The sequence below is a fragment of the Empidonax traillii genome, unplaced genomic scaffold (genome assembly GCF_003031625.1).
Source record: "Empidonax traillii isolate 1590-97213 ecotype Southwest subspecies unplaced genomic scaffold, ASM303162v1 scaffold25:size3598162, whole genome shotgun sequence".
In the NCBI taxonomy this organism is placed as follows: domain Eukaryota; kingdom Metazoa; phylum Chordata; class Aves; order Passeriformes; family Tyrannidae; genus Empidonax; species Empidonax traillii.
The window spans coordinates 581,384-608,077 of NW_020955218.1; the positions used below are offsets into that span (position 1 = coordinate 581,384).

The window sequence follows — 26,694 nt, forward strand, 5'->3', positions numbered from 1 at the left end:
AGATTGGCTTGTATTTATTTCAAATTATGTGCAAAAATTTTAGTAGACTTTTCTTTTCACCACACCATGCAACTATGAACTTTTTTCATCAAAAGGAAAGAAGCAGCAGCAACAATAATTCACATCAGTGCACCCTCAAGTCTTTATACCGTTAGTGAACTTGAAACAAAATTAAAAATGCCAAAAAAAAGATAACTATTTGACTATAGGGACTGTAATGTCCAGGTCATTTCTTGACTTCTGTGAGCAAATTTCTTCCAGTTTAGGAAATTCAGAATTATTTTCATTTTGATAAGAATGGAGCATCCATTCAAGAGACAATAAAAACTGTTTAAACCTGTTAAATACTATGAAATAGATGTGTACAGCTAATTAAGGTATGTGTTGAATAGTAATTATGTCATCCTGAGGGATTTACAAATAGAGTTGAGTTAAAATTTGATTCAATCTTCTATCATTCACAGAAGGTGCAAATTATTATTCATTTAGCATGCTCTGATTTCAGTTCTAAAGGTAATCCAGAAAAAAGGGAGAGGGATTTCTGTTTTATCAGCATTGTTTAAGAACTAAGATCCCTTAATTATCACACTGTACTGATAGTCTGCTTCCCAACTTACTGAAGCAGTCATTCAGCTTTGAAACTAACAATTTACCCTCCAAGCAGAGAAAGATGTAAGAAAAAGTGTTTAGTCAGCAAGCAAATACACCAAATTGTATGTTTTGGCTTTTGTTGGTGTTCATGTTTCTGAGCTGTGCAAATGCGAGTCACTTACACAATACCCTTCAATCAAAGGCATCAAAGCAAAGGAGACAGATTTCACAAGAAAATGAAAAAAAAAAAAAGAAAAAAAAAAAGCAAAGGTGAAATAAGGCTTCATAAGATCCAGTTCTTTCAAGGTTCTGGAACCTCTTTCCAGGCTCTTCCTTTTTATGTAACATGGATAGACTCTTGCTCTTACTACTTGGTGTAATTTCTCATCATGGCAATGAAGAATTAGGTAGGATTCCTGATACTTTGTGGAAGTATTATAGATTCTTTTCCAAGGAAGTTACTACTGTGTTTCTTGATTTATAACAATAATTGGCAATCCTCAGAATTACCGTTAAAGCTCGCCAAAAGTGAAAAAAAGAAAATTGTTTCATGAAATATTTTTATGTCTTGGAATGAAAACTGTCTCTTTCAAGGAAATCAATAAATTCCTAAGAATCCAGAAGACTCCAGGACTACAGCAGTAGTGGTAGAGTACTTGAAACAGGTTAAGTTTCTGTTCTATATGAAAGGGTGGTCAGGCATTGCAATGGGCTGCCCAGGGAAGTGCTGGAGTCACCATCCCTGGAAGTGCTTAAAAGACATGTAGATGTTACACTTGGGGACGTGTTTTAGTGGTGGGCTTGGTAGTGCTGGGTTAATGGTTGGACCTGATGATCTTAGAGGCCTTTTCCAACCCAAATGATTCTGTGATTTGGATTTTCAGCCTCTTTAGCTGCTGGTACTTCTCTCCTGCATGTCTGAGCTGCCATGAAAATGTTATAGAAACAGATAATTTCTTGTTAATATTTTTTGTTTTCTGCATTTTATTCTTTGCTTAAGTAGGAAAACCTTTTCCTGCAAAATTTTCTCACTAAACGTATTTCTTGCATTAAAAAAAAAAATAAATAAAAAAAATCAGACAATAGCCCTATAATGAAAAGTATAAAACATTACTCCATTTTTTCCATAAACTAAGAACATGTAATCTGTATGGATGTGTTGGCAGCTATTGTTTGGACTCCTTGGAAAGTAAATTTAGTGTGCTTAGATTGGATATGTTTGTTGTATGGTTTTATTGCAAAAAGATAAATGTTCTCCTGCACTACTTTTTTTACAGTACATGTTTTCCTACTGATGTCAGTGGGACTAATTATGTAAATTAACATGGCATTGTGAGAATAAGGGTTGTGTATCCTGCCCTGCTTTATGCCAGCCAGAACTGAGGAGCAGCCACCTCTGAGAGGGGGAGCAGCAGCTGCCCAGCAGCTCTCAGATATGGTGTGCAATCCTTTAAGTTGAGCTTAAATAAAGGTGCTGGACTTCTCTGGAAAAATTATCCAGACGTAAAACCTAATTTGTTGTGTTCTGATTTTATCTCTCTAACTGAAGTGGCATTTTGGTAAGGTGAATAGGAGAACCCACATTATCTTTGGTTGGTTGGGCTGGGTTTTTTGGAGAGAGACAAATGGGCTTGACATAACTGGTTTTCTCTGCACATCCCATCGTATTTAATCTTTTGATACAGCTGCTTGCTTACAGTATAGTTTGGAATACTGTCCCCTGAAAAACTGGCCCTAGTTGTTTCTTGCAATCTGGCAGAAAACTACCATATTTATGTTTTTTTTTTCATGCAGACTCTTAGAGTGCTTAATAGGGGTGGCAAATATTGTAATAGAAGTGGAAAGTATTCCCAGTTCTTAGCAAGATAAGGAAATGTTGTTTCTTATCTGTGATTTGAAAAGAGATGAAGGGTCAGTGAGGTAGAGATACGTGAAAGCTATTGCACACTTGGTAGAAGCTGCAGAGGAGGAATATCTTTCACCCAGCAGCTTGTTTGAGTGGAAGGGAAGAGAAAGAGGCAGCTCCTAAGTAAAGAGAGAGGATTAGAAAAAATGTCAAGTAAAATCAGAGAAATTTGTTGGTTTGTTTGCTTAAAGAAACAGGTACACAGCTTTGAGACGGTTACTGAAAAGAAAAGAGCAAGTCAAGTTGAGGGCAGCTTTAAATGCTTGCCTGTTGTTTATGCTTTGGGATTTATAAAAATTCATAGGTCTTTGGAGATAGCTGAGAGAAGCAAGGAGAATGGGACAGGCTCTAAGACATCTTTGATTTTGAGGGATTGCATGGAAATACAGGGCATTCTGCTGGTCCCCAGGTGTAGTTTAGCTAGGGCATGCCTTTTCTTCCCACCTACGTCAGCGTAGCTGTGTCAGAGAGATAGGCAGTTGTGCTGAAAATGAAATGGGGAAGATTTTAGGCTACACCTGTCCCATTAAGAGCATTGGAAGCTGTTTTTTTCTCAGCAGTGTGTTCAGGAGCTATGAAAGTGGGCAAAGTTTGATTTCAAGATGCAGAATACACGTGCCAAACTTGGTGGTGGAGGCTGATTGCGTCAGCAGTATTAAATAGATTCTTCTCCTCATCCTCAGCAGACTTTCAACTGATTATCATCTAAAGTAAGCTACAGAAGCTCCTGGCTACTTGGCTTGTGCTGGCATTTGGGTTGGAAAAGGAGCTGATGCCCCAATATCTACCTGCCTCTGCCTTCTTCTGTAGAAAACAGAAGAGAGCTGTCCTAAGCACCTTTTTGTTGTTGTATTACAATAGCAGTGGATGTATTTGGTCATTCTGGTGAGCTGTTTTTTTTCTTAACACATCAGATTTTGTAATGCATTTATTTGCACACCATTCACCAATAAGCAAGAGGTGCATGTTCTGTACTGAGAGGAGTAACAGCCTCTTATGGGCCTGGGGACCTGGACTATGAACTTAGGTTCTTAAAAGTTTGTGAGTGTGTGCTAACTAGAGAGTAAGTCCTTTGAGGAGAGACTGAGGGAGCTCTGGTTCTTTAGCTTGGAGAAAAGAAGGCTCAAGGGAGACCTTATCACTCTCTGCTACTACCTGAAGAGGGGTTGTAGCCAGGTGGGGGTTGGCCTCTTCTTCCAGGCAGCAAGTGACAGGATGAGAGGACATAGGCTCAAGAAACACCAGGGGAAGTTCAGGTTAGACATATGAGGAATTTCTTCATGAAAGGCTTACTAAACATTGGAATGGGCTGCCCAGGGAGGTGGTAGAGTCACCATCCCTGGCAGTTTTCAAGAAATAACTGAATGGGGCACTTAGTGCCGTGGTGTAGTTGATAAGGTGGTGATCAGTCAAAGGTTGGACTTGATGATCTTGGAGGTCTTTTCCACCCTAAATGGTTCTGTGATTCTGCAACTGTTGAAGAAAAACTTATCCTTGAGTAATTAGAATACATGGGAAATGTGTGGCCAGGCTTTCCCCATTAGACTAACAGCTACAAGCTTAACTAAACTTCAACATGAAAGTTGAAATTCTATATGCAGCTGACATAAGAAGCTGAAGCTTCATGTGCAACAGTATTGTAGGGTGATGGTGTGCAGCCTGAGTGGAGGCCATTCAGATGTTATGGAAGTGAGCTCTTTGCTTGCCTCAAAGAAATCACATGAATGAATACCAACACCAAACAGTCATTTTCCAAAAAGGTGCTGCAGAATGTTTCCCAGTGAAGATTTTTACAATTGAGTCAAGGACTGTAAAGTCTTTAAGTGTATGTACTCAAAGGCTACTGTCATTTATCTATATACAATGAATTATTGCATATAGATTAATGACATCTCTCTTAGAGAAGGGACAGGCTGAGGGAGCTGGGCCTGCTCAGCTTCAAGAAGAGGCTGCTGAGAGGGACCTCATCAATGTCTATTTGTATCTGAAGGGGTGGTATCAGAGGATGGACCAGGCTGTGCTCGAGCTTGCCAAGCAGTAGGACAAGAGGCAACGGGCAGAAACTGATGCACAGGAAGTTCCAGCTGAACATGAGGAAGAACTTTTTTTACTGTGTGGGTGACCAAGCACTAGAACTGATTGCCCAGAGAGGTCGTGGAGTCTCCCTCACTGGAGATATTCAAGAACTGTCTGGACACAATCCTGTGCCACGTGCTCAGGGATGACCCTGCTTGAGCAGGGAGGTGGGACCAGATGACCCACTGTGGTCCCTTCCAACCTTAACCATTCTGTGATTCTGTTTCATATCACAGAATAATAATAACTTGAGGCTCAGAATTTATTATAAAGGAAGAGGATTTTTTTCTGAGAGGGTGATGTCTCTTTGGGACAAGGAGATGAAGAACAGCTCCATAGCACCTGGAGTAAGAATAAAGGAAAGGGACAAGCTTGTCATCCCATTTATTCTTACTGGGCTGTGTGCACAGCTTGCTTTCTTTGACAAACGAGTACATAGGCTACAGTTTTGGAGCTGCACACTTAAAACTTGTATTTTACTTTTGCACTGAAGAGTACAAGTAGCTAAAATAGCTTGTAGTGCACGTTGCTGAGCTTCTAATAGTAACAGATTTCAAAAAATTATTCTTACTTTTTGGAGCTGCTAGAATGCTTGAGAGATTTATTTCTAACAGAATTTGCATTCCATATAATTTGGATTTAATGATGTGGTATAACATAGGCAAAAGAGTTGTGAATATGTGACTCTCCTTTCCCATGGCACAGTAGGTATTTCATTTTAATTTTTGGTTGCACGCTAGGAAATCAATATGTAAAGTAAGAGTGAACTGATACTTAAAAGGAAAGCATCAGAGAAGTTGAATAGTCATTTACTGGGTTAGTATTTAAAACTGGAATATTTCTGGGTGGGAAAGGACTTCAGAATGGGCCAATTCACGAACCACTTCTTCCCCTCCAACAGCTAATTCGGAGACAGCGGGTGTGTAAGCAGCCCCTTGGAAAGAGGACCAGGTGTAGTTTCTGACAGAACTGAATGGAGATGATCCCAAGCTGAAAGTCAAAACAGGATCTTCTTTTAAGTTCACCGAGTGACCTACAGTTTTATTCCAGCGCCTAACACAGGTAAGAGACTTCTACAGAATCTGCACCTGCATTTCCCAAGGTGTTTTAATATGTGAATCCTAACTCTTATCCATTGGTGCCTTCAGGTTTAGAAACTACTGGTACAGTGCCAGGTACCAGTACCAGGTTTTGGGTGGTTTTATTGGGCTGTAAGGTATCTCTTGGCAAAATCAAGTCAGAGGGTCATGATGCATTTGTTAGCAATCCTACAGTAACGAGTTCATACACAGAATATGTTTGGGACCAGAATCTGAGATTAAAAGAGAACTGTTGCTTAAATCTTTGTATCTCATTCTCCTGTAAATCAGAAGAGATTTGTTTGAGTTAAGCAAGAGACTTACATCAAGGTAGGAAGTGTTATTGGCTCTTGACCCTTTGCTGGAGCTGATTGCTGAAGAAAGCAAATTTGGTCCTGAACTGTGTTGCTTTACAGAATATGCAAAAAAAAACCAAAAAAACAAACAAACAAAAAAACCCCACCAAAAACAAACACAAAAAAACCCAGCAAATGAAACCCTGAGAAATTCCAGCTTGGCTTTTGAAATGTGTATAAACACTAGGGATCTGTCTGAGAGAGGGCACCTGCCCCATCCAGTCGGGGCCAGCTGCAGGCAGCTGTGTGGCAAACTGATGGTACTGTACTGATGGGCAGAGCCCTTCTGGAAGGCCCAGGGCAGGAATTGTTCTCCCTGTTGCAGTCTCTACCTCAGAGCTTCTTTCTTATTCCTTTTCAGTTTCTATAGGCTTGGTCTTGGCATGAGGGGACAGGTCCCTTAGCAGACTTGGACTTTTCTTTATTCTTTAAATAGAATAACTGGGCAGTCCATATAAAATGCCCTGCCATGTGAGTTACTTGAGAAGTCACGTTTGGTGGGGAGCAGGGGGACATGCTCTGTGTCTGCTTACTGGAGGGATAATTTATTTTAGATCATAAAAACTGACAGCTGCTTTGCTCCCTCATCATTATCATCATTTTACTGGGGGTGTGAACAGCAAGGAAATATGGGATTTTATGCTCTGTGGCTTAGTTTTGGTCAGATAGGTCTTCAGAGTGGGAAAATCCTTTTTCCCCAGCTAACATACTCGCAAGACCCCTGTATTAAGATGTAGGCAGAGCACGGAATGTGTAAAACACATCCTGTTTTACACACCCCAGGTGCTGTTTGTTGCATGTGACTGTGTGATGCTGAATGAAGCACAGCAGTTTGTGGCTTCTGCTGCTGCTGGAGAAGACCCCCCTCAAAATGAGGAGCTGCCTGTGCAGCTGCATGGGCAGTGAGAGCTAGGGAGCTTCCATGGGGCAGCAGCCACAAAAGCTGCTTTCTGACAGATAGTGTCCTTATTCCTTAATCATTAGCCCTAATGAAGGGGTTTTGTCAAAATGGAAAAAAAAAAAAAAAAAAAAGGGAAAAGAAAAAAGAAACTGAGAAAGAAAAGAAACAGACAAGAAGGAGAAAAGATGGGGAATAGTTGGGATTATCTCTGTGCTGTCTCTCAGGTCCAGTGACAACACGACTACAATGGGTAGCTTTCAGGACTGCATATGGTCTTCCTTCCGAGGGAGTTGATTAAGCGACTCCGGATGAAATTGAAATCCTGTGATTTGACCTTTGTCTGGCCTGGGAGGACTGCAATTCGCATAACAATTTCCTTTTGTTCTTTGTTTGGAGTTATTAATCCAACATGAGCCTCGAATTAATCAGGGGTAGTGCGTTGTTACATTTCTAATTCACAGCTCCACTGCTTGTGTCTTTTTTAATTAAGGCCGAATGATAGCAGGCCTTAGCCCCTGATTGCAACACTTACTAACCACACATTGAGGGATGAAGAGGCTAAATAGGCAGAATGAGATTACTTCAAGGTTTCACTTAATTGTTTTCTTCCTTTAAGTAAAGAGCACTGAGTGAATGTCCTTAATGCCAGGCTGGGAGTTTTCTTTTTTTTCATATGTGTTACGTGTGTGTGGGTGTGTGCAGGGGCGGGGGAGGTTATGACGGGTGCACCAAGGACTCAGAGCTCTAATGGCTCAAGGGTTTGTAGAATTGAAGCCTTTGGTTATTGATTTAAACCATTCCTCCCACCTCCCCTGGGGGCCAGGGGCAAGGGAAGGAGGAATTGAGTTGAAGAGCATTAAACTTAAGTTAGCTGCATGGATTTTCTTGTGTCCTGCGTGAACCCATTTGTTTATGTAGTTTTTTCCTTGCCATTTGCTACTGGTTCAGAGGTAGAAAATGCAGGAAGACTGAAGGCTATCAGAGATGCTAAAGAAATGTGTTGAGACACATAGAGGCCTCCAAAGCCTGGGAGTGGTAATAATGATAATAAAATAAAGGCGAGCCAGTTGTGTCACACACCAGATCTTGCTCATACTCAAGGATGTTTGAGTCATGCTTCAAATGCTGCTTGTAAATTTGTACTTTCAGAGCAGTTTAAGGGCAGAAGGGCTCAGGTGCTGTTCCAGGGGAACAGTGTAGATGATCTCGGTTAGATTCATGCTGTGTAACTCAGTCTGTGCCAGCCACTCGGGATGCTGGAAAAGAAATGCACTGAGTGCCTATTTATTTACACAAATAGTTCTGCTAGCTTAAAGAAAAAAAAATAAGAAAGAAAAGGATGACAGGATTTGTATTGCAGGATCAGGCCCAGTGTTTTGGCCTCCTATGGTGTGATACATTGGATATGATTGCTTTGGAGAAAGGTTAATATTTATAGTCCCAAACCTTCAGATGCTGAATATACAGAAATCCCACTGAATTCAATTTGTGCTGTGTGCCTGCAATATCAGATAGAGCTCTGTAATTGTGGGAAACTAACTCTGAGTGACTTATTTCATCCATCCAAGGAACTGGATGGATGGGGGAAGCACTTGCTTGGAAGAGTTAATGTTTCTGTGTAAAATGGCAAGCTGGTGTTAATTATACCAGGCTGTAGATACAGAGCTGTTGTTCTGACTCTGGCATGAAATACACAGGGCAGCAACACTGTTCCTGTTTTTCTGAATTCTTGGTGTGTAGTGTCTGTTCCACACAGGGTTATCTAACAATGCAATGATAAAACCTCTAGATAAATTAAGGCATAAGCTCTAAAGGAGGAAAATGTACCAGGTAAAAGCTTATTTCTGTGTTTAGAAATCTAAATTGTAAACTGGATCTGCTTTTTTAGATGAGCCTAAAAAGGACAGTGTATATTCAGCCTTCCATAGAAATGTGTATAGTACGTGGAAACAATAAACAAACTAACACACAAATCTTTAGGCCTTGCTTTCAGTTGGTGCAAAGAAGCACTAGTGACTTCTGTGATCAGTAATGTCAACACAGGGTTTACCCTGAATTGGGTTCACAAGTTCAAAGGCATTTTCTCCACTTTCCTGCTCTTTTCTTAGGTGCTGCCTGATCCTGTATGTCAGGATACTTCTGGTAGATTGCCAGCTCCCGTGCTGGGAGATGTCAGTGGGATACGAAGATGCTCAGCATTGGTTGGAGTAGGGCTGCCTGACAACTAGTTCAAGTACCTTACACAATACTTTGTTTTTCAGAACCAGTTTAGATGCTCTTACGTTAAATAACACCTTATTCTGCAACTGAATCAGACTTTGCATGGAGAGAATAATATTGAGTAAGCACATGAGAACCTGACAGTCAAATCACTTACTGTTGTTTACTTCCATTTAAAGACTGAAGGCTTACCATTTGTCCACCTTGTTCTCTTTTTTCCTAGAAATCTTTATAGATGTTTGTTTATAGCAGACACCATTCCAGAATCGAAATTGACTTTTAGTGCCATTCAGTGTTTTAAATCTGCGTGCTTTTTTTTTATTATTGTTGTTTGAATGTTTGCTGCTGTTGATTTAAAAGTGTCACATTACACTTCCAAGGGGTCTCAGGATGAATGGGTTTCCCCCATGTGTTTCTTGTGTGAGTGTTTTGAATAACATCTTAAAAATCCAAAGCCCAGTCTGTTCTATCTCATGGCAGTGGTCATTAGAATGGGTATATTTGGGGTACTGCTAAAATCCCCTCCTTATCCTTGTACAGCATAATGTTCATCATTGATGTATTCAGTAGCTCTCCTGAGCAAGTCATAATACCATTTAAGTGCTTTGAGATCCTTAAAGATGAAAGAAAGTCATATAAACAGATGGCAGTTGTATTACAGTGCTTCTTGGGATGGTTAACCCTTGACGTGAATTGTCTTGTAGGGCCTTGCTGTACAGCTAGGGCCAGGTACCCTGGCAGTAGTTTTCAGCAGTTGGACTGCTCTGTATAGTATGACATTTCTGATTCCTTTCAGTTACTCTGTGAAGGAAATTAGGCTTCTTGCCATACTCAGGAACCAAAAGACCAGGCCAGAGTGCGGGATAATGCTTTCCCATCCTTGCCCAAAGTGGCTATAGTTGCACTTACTTGAGGGACAATCCATTGATCTGTAGTTCTTGAATATTTGCAGCTGCGCCCATCAGCACGGATGAGTCTACACATGAAAAAAGAAGGACTTCTGCTGCTGTTCTTCCTGACAGTTTTAGACAATCTGTTGCTATTTATTAAGTATTTCTGTCGAGATCAAAACTGCCCTGAACTGTCCTCTCTCCTCTGGCTCCAGCAGGGATGTACTCCTCATGTCTGCAATGACAAGTCACCCTTGTGCAGCAAAACACCAAATTGCAGCAGCAGTGCACCAGCCTCTCTTCCACCGCACGTGGAGGTGCTGACACTCCTTCTCCTTGAAACCAGTGGCAGGTCAGCCCTGGCCCGTTCCATTTCTGTGCTCTCCCCTGTCGGACATAAGGTAGAGATTACGATTTAATGGTCCTTTGAGTTGCTTGGCGCTCCTCCCTCTGCGCTGTCTCCCCACGATCCCCCTTCCCGCGCCCTCCCTCTCCCCCCCGTCAATGGGAGCCTTTGATGTCGCACAAGAGAAGACTGTTGGCTAACAGTCTGGAGGCTGCTTCGTTTGAGCTCACCACCACATGAAAACAAATGCGATCCATCATATTTCATTAACTAGCTGCCCCCTGTTCGGGTGCCCTTTTTTGATGTCAGAGCGCATCCTGACAGAAATCAGAAAGATATGTGTGATTAAGACCAGTACTAATAGTTAGTGCATTGTATTGTAAATTACCTTTCTGGGCCCTGGTACTTTATCAGCCCCACTGGCCTTGGCTTGGGTACATTTTTGACTACTCTGTATATACAGTGTATTAGCGCAATGGAGATCATTATGTGGCCTGTATTTGAGTCATTTTTATTTAAGATGCCAAACAATAAGCTGTTGATTGGGGGAACAAGAGGCGAACAATAATGTTCTGTGTCACATAATACACCACCATTTTCCAGCTTTGCTTTAGAAGGGCCCTCTTTATTGTTTTTGTATAAAAATGGTTCTTAGGAGGAGGAATATTTTGCTGAGGTATGTCATTATTTTGCAAATTTCTATTATCTCATCATGTTGTCTTCATTGTAAATTGCAGCTAATTAGGAACCTAGTTAGAGCCCCAGCTTTGAGGCTGGCTTTTTTGTGAAAAGAGCCCACCGATTACCGCACTACAAGAGAGGAAGGGAGAGAAAAAGGAGATTAATCTGGTTACCTAGGCGACACTCGCTTCCATCTGCGAGGAACAATACATTTTTGTTTCCTTGGCTCAGTTCAGATCTGTTTTGTTTAGGGGGGAAAAAAAGAGAGAGAGGGAGAGGGAGAGAGAGAGAGAAGGGGAGAGAGGGAGAGAGAGAGAGGAGGCAGCCCCACAACAATGCTGGACTCTGTCTGGCCTCGGCTTACCCGCTTCCATCCCTCCGCAAGTTCGGGGTCTCGGGGGAGTGGGAAGATGAAAGAGATAAGCTCCAAAGTTGTCAAAGGTCGTAACCTTGCCACACAAAGCCAGCAGTTTTACTTCTAAATCCCCTTCTCCCGAAAAGCACTTAATGAAATAATATACTGTGCTTCTCAACACCCCGTAGTCTTTATTAAGCAGCAAGGCCCCAGAGATGGTGAATTTAAGGAGTCGGTTAAAACTTCTGACTAAACAGTTGCGGACTGGGAGCGTCTACTGTAGATGTGATGGGGATTTTCCGAACGACAGAGACAACTTTTCTTCCACTGTCTCTTGTTAGCAGTATTGTGACTTCTCTGACACATGTTTTATAGCTGCCTTCACACAAAAGGCAAAGGTCTGTGAAGACAGGGCAGTGTGATTTTTTTTAAACATTTTTTCTTTTTTTTTTTTAGTTTTGTTTTTAATTTCTTTCTGGTTGCCTTCACAAGGTCATGGCTTAACAGATGACAACGACCTGTATCCTTCTTGTTGTGCATCAAACTATTAAACCCTTGCATGGCTTTTGCATAAGGTAGACAATGCAGCCATGTTATTTGCTTCTTGTTTTGGAGCAGCTTGCCAGAAAAGGGATGGAGGTAATAACCAGAGCTGATAGAGCCTGGCTAAAAGCTCAGAAATGCTCATGAGCTCTTGAACTGAATTGGCTAAACCCACAGCCTTTTGATAAGCATAATGCTTTCTCCAGGTGTTATGTCATCATGTATAATGTTTTACTATATGGTAGCATTATGGATGATGACATAAAGTCACAAAAATATCAAAGTTACCAATTTTAGCTTATCTGAGCTTTCCAACCCTGAACTGTGCTGCTGATAAAATCAGAGTAAGTATCAGGTGAACAACCCTAAATCTCCTATTCTGCATTGCTCTGAAGTACTGTTCTTACATCTTCTTTCTCTGAAGAAGCTTCTAAGAGCTGCTTCAGTGACTATGTGTTGCTCCCTCTGCCTGTAAATGGTGATCATCATGTTAAAAAATTACAAATGTTCAGGAGGAAAGAGTGAATGAAGGTACAGCCCCTTCATTCTGGGGAGCGTGAGGCACCTTGGAAGTGAAGTCATTTGAATTTCTAGTTCTGCCAAGTGCTTTCTGTTGGATCTTATTCAATTAATTTGGTCTACTTCCGCCTCAGACCTTGACCTATAAAATTGGCAAAGCCATATTTCTCTACCATGGAGGATAATTTGAGTCTTAATTAAGGACTTAGGAAGAGTTGGAGATGCTCTGATACAGGGCTCTGGATATATGCAGAACATTTAATCCTTACCTATTCTGTTTCAGTAAGTGCCTTGTTGGGTACACCCGAACCAGTTCTTCTGAGAAGAACTCTCATGGGAAAATTAAATTAATCCTACTTGACTTTGTTAATTGGAGAGACTTGCTGAGATGTTTTGCAGACATTTGGATGGAGCAGTTGTCACCTCACAGACAAATTAGCCCACTGTCAGCTTTTGTTTTACAAGCTCTGAGGAGAATGTCCTCAGTAATTCTGCCACACATTAAAATGAGGTGAGGGAGGAAAGATGGCTCTGTGTTATCTGTGTGCAAAAAAAGAGAAGGACAATACTTTTCAGTACACAGATGCTACTGTTTGAGGCAAAGATTTGGTGAGTGAAGTAGCAATTAGAGACTTGGTGGTATAAAGAAAGGAAGAGGAATATTTTGCAAGTTTGTTTAAATAGCAATTTTTTTATTTTAGTAGTAATGTTAATTCTGAAGAATTAGAATGCTCTAAAATTGTAGTAGTGGGGTGGAAGTTTTCACCCATTAGTAGAAAGAATCAGCATGACTCCACATAACAATTTAAAAAGGTTGCTTTGAAGTACTTTATAATTTGAAGAGACTTCAGGGTTAGCCGTCCTATTCTTAAAGATGGGCGGGGGCATTTAATAACTTTTCTTGGCCTAAATTGTTCTCTCATCTTGTGGAAAAGGTTGATAGTGATGGCGTGTGGACAGGGTCACACTCTGTCCTCACTTAACTCCTTGTTAAACAGACATCATAACATGAATAAAGTCATATTACTCCTACTGGGGTGTGCTGCTTATGCATTTGGGCACCAATGACCATTATCTCCATCTAGGAATTATCAAGGAAAAAGAAAAATAGAAGAAAATGCAATGTCAGTTTAAGTGACTGCTGGGGAGAAACAAGAGCATGGTTTGATCTGATCTGGTTTCACTTGGTCTCAGAAGATCAGGGAGTCAAGAATCAAAAAAGCATTTTCGAAAAAATTTCCAGGCTGGTCTAAGCATGAAGAGCTTTGTTGAATCCTGAAGCTACAGAGATGGAAAAATCTACAGATAGAATTCTTAAATAAAGTGTTGGGAAAGGTTGTCTGCTTCAGCTCCAGCACAAAAGTGGGGCATTTATTGTCAATTCTGTACCACTGTCATTGCAACAAGGAATGCTGTTTCTATGTATGCACTTCTAAGCACACATCTCTTTCATTTTCTTGAAATGGAGGAGATCTGTTATTCCAAAGGAGACCCTGTTTCCTCTCATGTCCTGGCACTGCTGCTAGGGTCTGCAGTACTATATGCTTGTCTAGGTAGACCTGGTTTACAGCTGATATTTTTTAATGCCCCAATCAGTTGTTGTTTTTGAGATGGTGAAGGTGAGATATGCTCTACACTGCAGCTGTGGCACCAGTGGACTGCTCCCCCCTACCGCCAGCCTGGAGCATGGGATGGGGACAGCTTTCCAGAGAGTAGCACCAGGACCTTATTCCTAGAGACTCTAATGTTTCCCTGGAAGGTCTTTCTGTCTTTATTCCTAATTGGTAAAATCTGCCTGGGTCTGTCAGATCTGACAAAATAAAACCCAGAGGGGAATATTTCTGCAGCTTCACATGGCAACTTTCGCGTTGCGTTTTGGAGCAACCCAGAGTGTCATCTTGTTAGTTTGAAAGCTCCTCAGAGGGTTTATGTTCAGGCCAGTCCTTTATCAGAGCCAGTTTAAGAAATTTAGCTCTTAAATTCTGTTCCTTTTGAAACTCTTCTTTTCTTTGTTCTGTAATGGTTTCCCTGTGTTTCCAGTCCATTACTGTCAGTTCTTTTTGGGAATGTCAGATTGCATAAAAGTTGATATAAACATTCAGCAGGGCTTGAAGCAACCCCTGAATGAATTTTGTCTTGGCAAACCTACTCCTTTACCAAAATAATTTCTGAATAATCATTGCAAGGATGAAGATCTATGTTATTCTAAGAATTGGTAATTATTTTTCATATAGGAGTTTGAAGAGATGTGAGGAACTCAGAGGGACAAGTTACAGCAATTCATGTTTCTTGATCTGGCACTTCTTTAGATAGTTTTACCTTCCTTTTCAACATAATGAGAAATTTCCCTGGGAGAATAGGATGCATTGCAAATGTTTGCCACATAAGCAAGCCCACATATAGCCACTAGCAGTGGACAGTTTGGCTGTTTAAACCATGGCTAGAGTCAGAATTTAGGTTGGAAACAACCTCTGAAAACCATCTGGTCCCGCCCTCCACTCAAAGGAGGGCCAATCAGTTGGAAATCAGTTCAGGTTGTTCAGGATCTTTTTCAATTTCTAGGCACCTGGTTCGATGCTGTACCTCCCTCACTGTCAATATTTTTTTTTTCTATATATTTGTTAGGTATTTCCTTTATTGTAGTTGTTCTACCGAACAGCATAGGCTGGATCTAAAAGCATTTTAGTCACATCTCAAGACCATGTCAAATGTCATACCTTTTTGGTAGAGGGCGTTTGCATGGTATAGGATTGAATGTTAGTGTAATTATTGGCAAACGTGGAAGATGCACACTGTGGCTGGATCCCCTGAGATCTCAAAATTATTGGGGTGTATTGGCTATCAGAGAATGTGACGCTATTGAGTAACCACTTCTCTGCCTCCCTCTGTTTCTCTCTCACTAGTACAGTAAGCTCATTTCTGACAGTAGAGAAGAAAGGATGGGAGGAAAAGAGAGAGAAAAATCCTTCTTCTGCAGCAAATGCAGTCTAAGAGACCAGTGTTCTGTACACACATGAGCTGTAGATCGTAATTTGGTTTATCCCTTTCTAGGCCACACCACATCAATGGTTTGACTGGGGGCAATTGGAAAGGAGTTCAAGCAAACAGTTGCTGATCACTTTTACTTCTTCCTTACTTTATTTTTATCCACAGTTACCCAGTGCCAAAATGAGAGGACTCTTGTGTATAATTTGTATTTTCTCTGTGAACAGGGAGCTATGTTTAGATTCTCATGACTGAATAAATTTCCTCCTGATAAGAGCTCTCTTTAAGACAGGCCCTATCATGTGGGCACTCTGTGAGACCGTCTCTCTGTTCTACTTCATCCCTTTCTTCTCCCTCAAAAGTGAAAAAGACCAGTAGAAACAGAATTTGAGAAAATATCCTTGGTTTAAAGGGTTTCCCAGGTTAATATGGAACCAGCAGAATAACTGTGCCTTCCTCTGCAAATGAAACTCTTCTCTATTAGCTTTTGAGAGAAGCTGACAGATACACCCTCTATTTCTTCACGAAACATATGTTAGAGATCTTTGAAGAGGACTTCAATACAGTGCACAGAGATTTTGTTGGCTGCTTTGTCAAATGCTTTGGTTCAACAGCCATAGAATACAATAGAAATGTTGCCAGCAAGTACTATTAGAAAATCATAAATCAAGTCTCAAAATACAAACTTGGCATAATAGTCCTGATATTATAAAATAATCTATCATGCATCCTCTTTTCTTTGCTTTTTTGTTTCTGGACTTCTCCAGTGCATTCAGCTGATGCATTCTGGGCATTAACATTAAATCTCAAATTTTCAAAAGTGAATGCCATTGTGAACTAATGTGATCATATGATCAGAGACCATTGCAGCTTTGACAGAAGCACAGACACTGGAAGATTTATGAATAATGAAGGGTGAATCTCAAAAGATTTAGGAAGTCAGTTCAGTTTGGATCAACTCCTGGGATCTGGAGTACAATTCAATTTGGATCAGCTCCTGGGATCTGGACTGTCTGTACAATTCAGGCAATTAAACAGGTTTTCCTATGAAATTGGTGGAATTTTGCCTCCTGCTTAGTGTTTACCAACATGCACATATGTCCTGTGATAGGTGATGACAGGAGAAAGGGTTCCTTTTCATGGAAGTACTATGACCTTAGGAAAAAAAAAATTTGGTTACAGAAAAGTTACAGTATCACTGTGGGAGGAGACTCTTTAACAGAGTTCCATCAAATATCTACTGCAGTCAGTTGAGATGCTTTGCAGTAGATATTTGATGGAACTCTGTTAAGTCCCCTCCCACTGTGATTCTCCTTGAGCAGGTTTACAAAGCCATCCTCTGGATGCAAATCTGCTTTTTACTTTCTGTTTTTGAATGTTACACTTGCTATAATTCCTGGAAAATTAATAACTGAGTAAGCAGGAAAAAAATTAGTTTTCCTGTTAATTGCTATCTCTTTGTTGTATATTTGAGAGATTTTGTTCTCCTCCTGATCCTACTAATATTTACTTGTGTGCTTGGCTACGTGTAGGTCAATAGTTTGCAGGTCCCCAGTACAACTTATTGTCATTATTGCTGAAACCACCCTTTCAGACAACAAAAAGGAAGTGAAAAGTAACAAAAAAAGAATGTAAAGCATAGGTGTTTAAAGTATACACAACATCTATCAGGCACTCGATTTGGAACATTTTATATATGTATGTATTTGTAATTGAGCCATTTAAAAATGTCAAGTTGATTGGCTTCCTTTCAGAAGATGGTTTGGTGGTATTTTCTTTACTAGTGCCCCCTGTGGACCTGCATGCATTGATTGCTCTTTCTTCAGACTTTCACTGTGGAACTTTTTGTCACATTGATGAGCAGTAATTGAAAAAAAAAATAAATACATGGAGGGATTGATGGTTTTCTATGCTTAAAAAAACCCCCAGCATTCTAAGATTGAAACAGTAAAAGACAAGGAAATGAAGATTTCTCACAACTTTTTCCTTCTTAGCTATGCTTGTGTATGGTGTTATAGTCAAATTCCCCAAACTAGGCTGATTGCATACACTGGATTGACTGAAGGCTTTTATAATTTAGTGTAAAATCAAGTACACTATGTAGTATTCTCCATACTTTCTCAACTCTTTCTGCCGTCTCATGTATATTCTGGCCTTTAAGGACAGTCTTTCTATAGATAGTGCTTTGTAGTATGTAAATGTTTCAGCAGCTAGATGATGTCTTTGGCCAGCAAGTCAATAAAACTTGCTGTGAATCTGCACATTTTCTATTGCATTCAACTTTTATGCTTCCAGAGTGAAGATGATTAACTTTTAAAAAGTTTGGAGAACTTGACTTTAAACATTGTTGACAGTTTCAGGAATCATTGGGCAGCCTGACATAATGTTATTCATGATGAGAGCGCTGTCAGCACAGATCAGGAGTGGTACCAGAGAGAAATGTAAGGCGATATTTTTGCTATATTTTGTGGGGATTTTGTGCGACTTCTATTAATAATGGGAGTTTTGCAGTTTAATCCCCAAGCATTGTCCCCCCCCGAAAAATGCTGAAAACATGCCCTGTAGTGGAACTTGAATTAAATTTTATGTTGGCTGTTGTTTGGACATTGAAGATCATCATGTCTGAGCAGTCACTCTGGTTCCAGTTTCCTTCAGGTGCTGCTGAAGAGCGAGTAGGGAATTTGTTGTGGCTTAACCCCAGCTGGCAACTCAGCACAGCATAGGCACTCACTCACATTCCCCCTTGAGTGGGATGGGGGAGAGAATCAGAAGGGTAAAAGTGAGAAAACTCGTGGGTTGAGAGAAGAACAGTTTAATAATCTAAATAAAGTAAAATAATAAATTACTGTAATGAAAAGGAAAGTAACAGAAAGCGATAAAAATAAACCCCAAGAAAAACAAGTGATGCAAATGAAAAATTATTGCCCAGCACCAACCAATGCCCAGCCTTTTCCTGAACCCCTTGGCCAGCTTTCCTCCAGGTTTGTATACTGAGCATGATGCCATATGGTCTGGAATATCCCTTTGGCCAGTTGGGGTCATCTGTCCTGGCTGAGTCCTCTCCCAGCTTCTTGTGTACCCCCAGCCCACTCGCTGGCAGGGCAGCTTCAGAAGCTGGCAAGTCCTGGACTTGGGGTAAGCACTGCTCAGCTACAGCTAAAACATCAGTGTGTTATCAATGCTATTCTCATCCTACATTAAAAACACAGCGCTGTACCAGGTACTGTGAAGAAAATTAACTCTATCCCACTCAAAACCAGGGCAGAACTGCAGTAGTGGATGGATGGAGGATTCTATGATTTGTGATCTCTGTTGCTTTCTGTGCATTTAAGCATCACCAGATACATCTGTCTTCCAACAAATGCACTGACTTTGGGCAGATCTGATCTATCAGTATTTATATATATTATGACTGGTCCATCAGGATCCTGTTCTGCACATTGTAGTTGCACGGCAATGCCTATAGTCACATTTGACAGAATTTTTGAGTGAGTTTGTTTGGACCTTTCTTTTCCTGGGTTATGTTCCTGCTGAGTTTCCAGCATATTGAATTGTAGCTTGCTTCAGATAATGCAGATGACATTGATAACTGGCCTGGAAAAGTCAACATGAGCAAAGGGATGAGATGATCTACTCTGTAATCATTTTCTTACTCTCTCTCTCTCTCCTCCTCTCAAAGTAACCAGGATTATGCAAGGCTTGGGACATCAAGCAAAGGAGAGGGCAGTCTGTATGAGAGTACCTCAACTTGTGAAGGCAGGTTGTTCTGTCATTATCGGTTGTGCTCATGCATTTAGGGAGGGAATGGAAGGCTAATGGGAATGACCAGCAAGCCTCAGTAATGAGGGCAATTCATACAAAAATGTCTGAATTTGCTTTTAAATTAGTTTGTTTCTATTCCTGTTTAGGGTCTATAGAAATGTGGGGACTTTGTGAGCTTCCTTTGCCAGCAACTGTATGAAAGAAACAAGGAAACGAAACCAGCTCAAAAATATTTTGTAACTGCCATTGTGCATCTGAGTTAATGTATTTCCATGGCACAAACAGCCCTGCTGTGAAACCATGGCTGTGTATCATTACAGAGATCACCTGCGTGGCTGCACAACTGATTGGTGAATAAAGCCATAGGTGTTGTCTAGAAACCCAGCCCAGCAAGGAAGTACAGGTTCTCATTGTTTTCAGAAAGTAAACTTTTTTTTTTTTTTTAGGATAGAGATTATATCTCTGTGTTTGTATAGTGTGCATGATATAGTGAGTGCTAATGTAATGGAAATAGTCATAATGAGAACTTCAGGATTTCTTTATGGCCACTAAATGTTAATTGTCTAAATGTTTCCACATTTTTCCTTTTTCTTACCTTTTTTTTTCCTCATTAAATTCTGATGCAACCTGGGGTAGGGGGAGAGAAGAGGAAACAGAATGTACTAATCCATCAAAAGCTGTGCTTCCACTGAAGGGTCTCACATCTCAATTTTAAGCCACAGCTTCAATCCACCCTTGTTTCTGTTTACCTTTAAAGTATTTTCCGTCATTGTATAATTATAAAATAATTAGCATACTTCAAAAACTACTATTTTTGTAAAGCCAAGGTTTCTATGGTACAAGTTTTTTCCTAGCTGTGACAAAACCCTCTTGAAATTAACTATAGCTTGATGAGATCTATATAGAACTTGTTAAACAGGAGCAATCTTTGTGCTGCTGTAGCTGGTTACCTCAGCATTTCCCACTGCAAACTGAGTTTTCATGTGATTTTTTCAGCTGTCCACGCACCCACTGCAGTGATGTTCACTTGTACAGAATTTCAGGGTTTTACTACATGGTGTCTATCAGATTCAAATATAAGACATTTGATTGAATTATTCTTCCCTTGAAGCTGGGGTTTTTTCTCTTTGTATCATTATTTTTAAAGTAATTTGTTAGACTCCCTGGCTATTCTTGATGTCAGTTACCTTTGTTTTTGTATGCATGTCTCTTAAATATTTAATTGAGGCTTGATCTTGCAAGGTCCAGAGTACTTACATGACTAAATAGGAGTAAGTGCTTTGTAGAATGTTCAGCAGGAGTGCTGGGGCAGAAGCAAACCTTATAGCAGAGCCAGGGTGAGCTCCTAGCTGAGGACTGGCACTCAGTACTCATGACAGGCAGGGACCCAGGGATTCACCCACTTTTGGGGTTTTACCTCACTTTGCTCCAGTATAGTGTGAATATGGGAACATTTGCACGCATTTCCACAATTTTCTTTGGTTAATCAACTGATGCTTGAAAAATTCTGTGAATTCTTGCAGAGAAGTACAGAGTATGCATATTTGGACTTTGTGTATGTGTGTTTATAAGCATGCAAAATATTTATTTATTCCAATTTGATGAAGTGATAGTCCCAGCTTGAAAGTAGTCTCCTGCAGATGTACTGTAAAATGACTGAAAAAAATCCTTTTTAATGCATCAGACACTATAATGTGCAATCCATGCCCCATCCTCTAAGCTTTTACGATGCTAAAACTTGGAATGGCTGCAGAATGTCAGGTAAAAATCATCTTTGTATGTAAGAGTTTAGGACAGTTATACATCTTTATGCTGATTATGAACAGTTCTAGTCTCTATGGCAAGTGTTTTAACTTAAAAAACTTCTGTGACAGACCATTGATTCTTGAAAAATGGAAGTGTGGCTTCCAAGCCTGAACTGTGTCGCAAGATCAGCCACAAGTGCACGCTATCACAAGGTCTGAAAGCAATCTAAATCTGGCATTACCAGGTGTCTTTGGGATTATAACACATGCTCAGCCCCATTCTGACATGGGATAGAGAGCGCTGGGATTCCTGGGGGAACTTTGCCATCTCCTGTCTGTGAGCTTCTCCTCTCTTTGGCTCTCCAGCTCCGTGATGTAAGTGCTGAGGATCCTGGCCAGAGAAAGATTCCATCTTATGGCTCTTGAGGCCGAGGTACCAGCTGCCCCAGCAATAATGAGTGTCACAAGCAGAGTAACTCCCTTTAAATTTCCCTTTTATGCTCAAGGAGAGCTGGGATATTCTGACTCTTGAGAGGCCGAAGCAGCGCATGCATTTCTTTTGAATACTTTTCTGTGGACTGCTCAGCTGATCACAGTTTTTCTGGGTGGATGAGAAAACAACAGGATGATAGAGATATTCTGATTGCATGAAGGCCTTGGGCTATGGTGTTTAGCTTGTCATACTGCTTCTCATATTATGGTTTCACTCCTGTCTGATGAACAGACTGCCAAGAGAGCCTTAAGTGTCGGGAGGCATTCTCAAATTTCATGTACCTGGTTTTAATCCTATTAGTTAGCAGTGCGCTAAAATTCCTGACTTTATTTTGGTTAGTGTCCAGGGGAATAAGGAGGGTGATTCTTCATCTGCATCACACAGGGCTGTGTGACAAGGTTTGTGTTCTGTAGGGTTTTCTTCCCTCCAGCAGAATGCTGCTGTTGTGCGTGAATTAATTCTTCGACTTTGGATGGTTATTTGGGTCTGGGCGATTATGTGATCTTTGAAGGCAACTCTGTGTGGTTGGTCCACTTGCAATTACTGCACTCAAACTGGATGCATCTTCTCCAGGGACCAAATGACAATCTGAAAAAACACCTGCTTGTATTACTTTCAGATGAGCGTGAGGTTCTTTGTAATAAATAGAAATTCCATTGCATTAGGCACCAAGTGTTTCTTGTTGTTGATTATACCCTGTTCAGCTTTTGTTTCCTTTCTGCCGCCATCCAAAATACCAGATTTATTCAGATATTGACTGAAGTTTGTCCAGTTAAACTGAGCACTCAGGTGAGAAAGTTTATATTAGGGAATGACCTGCTTGGTGTCTCAGTCACTGAGGACTTGGAGACACAGATCCTTCTACCATATATAATAATTTCCTTTATGCTTTTAGCACAACTTGTATCGAGCTAACAATTCAATAGACATGAATTGTTATAATCTGGCTATGGGAAGCACACACACAAGGCAAGTTTTTAGTTTTCAGTTCGTATTGGTGTACATGAAAGATAACCCCCACAGGGCCTCTGTCTACAAGAACTTGGGACTTCTCAGGGGAAAATGTACTGACAGATCTCAGGTCAATACCATAATCATCCCTCACAGAGATTGATTCTGGACATACTGTAGGTAATGGATGTATTTTTGTTCTGTTGGGATTTATGTCACTTTGTTGTCCAATTGTTCTAGACATTTTGTCCATCAAAGTAGGAGCATCTACACGGGGCAATAAAATAACAGCTTGTCTCCTTGGACCCAACAAACAAAAAACCAAAAATGCTTTCTGATCATTCAGGCTCTTCCATATTTGTAGCACTTCTTAAAAAAAAATTTATTGCAGTAGCATTTATTGGAAAGAGTTGGCTGGTAGGGGCTTTCTGGACTGGGAATGAATGCAGTTACCTAGTCTTCTATCTCTAAATGTGCACCTGGAAAAAGGTAGTAATTTTATCTGACTCCTTTCTGGCATGTTCCTCTCCTTCCCCCACACCACCTATGGCCCAGAGTGGCTGGCACATTGCTACAGAGCAACTGCAGGAATCTGATAGCATGACAAAAATAAGGCAAACCCTGCTGGTGTGAAAGGGAACTGCTCAGAGGGGTTAGGCCTGCAGCAGATCTTGGGTGGCCTCGGTGCCTCTGGAAGTGGTGTAGGGGATCTCTTTGGGAAGAGTCAGTCCTCAGTCAGTCAGGCAGGAGAATGGCAGAGCAAGCTGTGTGTATTTATGAGGCTGGATTTAAGAGGAATCTGACTGAAAACTTGAGGCCTTTGGGTATAAACTCAGTCACTTGCAGCTCCAATTCTTGTCCCATCCTCCTTTGCTATCAACACATCCTGTGGTTTTCTTTAACCTCTCCTGCATTTCCATTTTGCCTCCTTCTAGCATCCCCCTCTGCATGTCCAGTCTTCTTCCTCTTTCACTGGTTCTTTCAGTCATTCTTATTTTCTCTAAGGAACATCTTTTTTTGTTGCTATTCTTATCTAGCCAGCAGGAAGAGCTGCTTCTAGTGCTGAAAGTTACTCTGGCTCTGGGGTCACTGAATCTGGCCCGTCGAGGTATCTAGGAGAAACACTTGGTATGTTGACATACTAAGATGAAGTTGTCATGATGGCTGTTTGGAACACTGTCTGATTTGACAGTATTTACTTTCCCTGCAGTTTTGGTTGAAAAGAAAAACAGTGTGTCTAGGGACTAAAGCTGCAACTTGTAGCCTGGACCTGGTGCTCTTAAGAAAACATTATTTTTTAAAACAGATAATGAAATGGTTTTCCATCATAGAAGATAACATGTTAGTTATCTGTGATAATTTTCTGAGCCCATTAAACTTCCAGGCATCGTGCAAACAGTCTTCACTTGTTAAGCCAGAACTTTTTAGGAGAGGGTAATATATTTTTAATTGTAAATACTCTCTGTCAATAGCCAAGTATCTGACTAAAATAGATGAATGTAGTATGTTCTATTATATTGTATATGTATATGGAGCCAATAATACTTGTGAAATAGTCCCATTCTTCCTGTTTCAAAGAAATAATGTTAATGCTTGTGCAAGCTAATGAATTGAGCTCCAGGGACTGAAACTCTCTGTCCATTCATGGAGCTGCTATACCAGACAGCAGCAAGTTCAGCCACACTGTATTACAGGAATGCCCTGCTTTTATGATGGATTTCTTCTGGAGTCAAATAGGTAGCTCTCAATATGATTCATTCCTTGGCCCATTTAGTTCCTTGGACAAAACCAGGATTGTCAGTCCCAATCCTGAATGTAATTTGCTGAATGTTGCAAACAAGCAACAGTCCTATTGAAATCACTACTCAGAATTAGTAACTGAAGAGTGATGTATTGTTTTGGTATGTTTCCCTGATCTAGGAGTATTCTTAGCTGGGCTTTCTTCCAATCCTGTAATTTGTGCTAGGTAGTGTCAAGAAAAGAGCAAAAACTGTAGCTGAATGCTGGGTCACATCTTAATTTCCAGTACAAGTCGTGTTTCTTTTTCTCTGTCCGGAAAAAAAAAAAAAAATATTTTAATCATTTGAACAAGGGGAACATCTAATTAATGTACTATCAATAGATAATACTAATCCTTAAATGGTGCCAACTGTAAATTCCTACCTCTTTTGATGTGTTACTTAGGCATAATTTCATTTCAGTTGGAAAAAAAAAAGGAAAGGGTCAAACTGTGCCCTTACAGGCAAATCCAAAGGCAACATTTACATCTAAATATACAACTAGGTCATAACTAATCACTTGATCAGTCAGTGAGCTGCCTGATCTTTTCTGCCTGGCAATCAAAGGGCAGATTCTGATACCGTTTTGGTAAGTAGCCAAATTGGTTTCATCTACATGAACAGATTCGTAAGAACTTTAATGTGAAGGAACTTCTTAACTCACATTTCATACATGCATGAAAGCCTGCAGCTCCCTTATGACGTGTGTTCTCAGATCTGAGTATTGAAACAGTGCTTGAGTCCTGGCAACCCACAGAGTTTCATGTGGATATAAAAGGTAGCCCGGATTGTAGCCCTCAGCAGTAACACCTTACATCATTTAAAAAAAAAAAAAAAAAAAAAAAAAAAAAGAGTAAAAAACTTATCCCCCAAATTCCCACAGTTAGCTTGAACAGCTCCCAATTCCAGCTGCACTTCCAGAGTTTTTCCAGAATTCTCCTGATTGTTCTGTCAGTTGCTAACTCTCCAGCTGTTGACAGGGACATTCTCCTCTAGTACCTATTCAAACCAGAACTAACAGTACATTTTAAAATCTTTTCAGTTGCTCTTTCCTGCTACTCTGACGTGGAAATCCAGAGAGGGAGATCAGAAAACCAGGGACTTCTTGTCCTAATAAACCTCCAGGAGTGCTGGCTACTAGTCTGCTATGTGTTGCTTTAAACTTTACAGTGTTTTATAATCTGTTCAGCTGTATGGTCTCCTGTGATCTGCAAACATTAAATATTTACATTAAAAATCTAATGCATATCACAGGAATAGGGAAAGGCATGTTAAAGCTTCACAGAACAAATTACGTGAAGTGGTTGGGAAACCTCAGAGAGTGTAATAACCACAGAGACTTTCTTCCTGCCTTTTCACTGGGACCAAGTGGATTGGTCAGATTAGAGTGCTGTGCATGTCAAGTAGGTCCAAAATATTATCTATGTAAAGAGTTACCTGCTGTGTAGATGAACTTACCCTGTGCTGTTAGGGTGTACATGAATTTAGCTTGAAATCAGGATGGCTTGCCTGAACCTACTGAGGCCATTGGAACTGCTTCTTCTAGTAACACTGCTGTTATTTTTCAACTGAAAGGGTCAACTTTTAGAACATAACATTTGTTAAAATAGGCAAATATCGCTTCAGAATGAGTGCTCTAAAGAATTGCAAAAAGATCCTCAATTTTTTACTGTTTCATTCCCAATGCAATCCATTATATAACACTGTGCATTGGCTAGCATTGCCACCTCTTTGTAAAATTAACCATCTCTCTGGTTGAGATCAGCTTCATATAATGCTTTTGGAATGTGGTGCTCTTAATTTGCTGTGTTTTATATCTAAACTATTGTGCATTGGCCGCTGACCTGCCATCAATCAACTCAAATGCCTCAGTGCCCTTTCCATCCATTTGTGTTTTCTCTGTGTGTGCTGAGAATTAGATTTAAAGCAATGTGCCAGTGATTAAACAATTACTCTGTCCTCTCTCTTACATATCAATAATTTGAAAGAGAAAAAAGCCAGCTCTTCTTTTGTGTGTTTGACTGTGGCCTCTAGCTTTGAATCCAGTATATGATGACAAAGTGGTGTCTGCTTAAAAAATAATAATACTGTAACACATGTGGCCTTTTCAATTCTATTTGGGGACCTCTAACCATAATAAAACAAAGAGAGCAATTTAATGCAGGCTTTGATAATGTCATTTTCGGTCACCTTTTAATTAATAAACATGAAAAGCCTGAAATTGGATAGATCCTCTGAACTAACAATGGCAGCAATGTGAACTCATTTTCATAGACAATTTTAAGGGTATTTGAAGGTAAGCATTACTGTTTAGGGAAAGGGCTGGGCTGACTAGCTACCAATTAACAGCCACTATGATGTATTTGGGCCCAGGCTGCAGGACACTGATATTATAATGCTCTTCGGGTTAGCAACTGGTTTATGCTGTGTAAGAACTAAATGGTAGGAGAAGTTTCTAACTGAGAACTGAAGGAAAGCACAGGGTAGCTGACTTCCCTATCAAGTTGGAAGAAGGAT

At 40.4% G+C, this 26,694-nt stretch overlaps 1 protein-coding gene across 2 annotated transcripts in view; it reads left to right on the forward strand.

The window, feature by feature from the left end:
* The window catches only part of SOX5 (SRY-box 5), a 640,352-nt gene that overhangs the window by 299,132 nt on the left and 314,526 nt on the right, over window positions 1-26,694 (forward strand). For both annotated transcript variants that reach the window (XM_027905265.1, XM_027905273.1), the window contains exon 4: window positions 5,475-5,635. The gene's annotated coding sequence lies outside the window, so the exon portion shown is untranslated. The remainder of the gene's footprint in view (window positions 1-5,474; window positions 5,636-26,694) is intronic.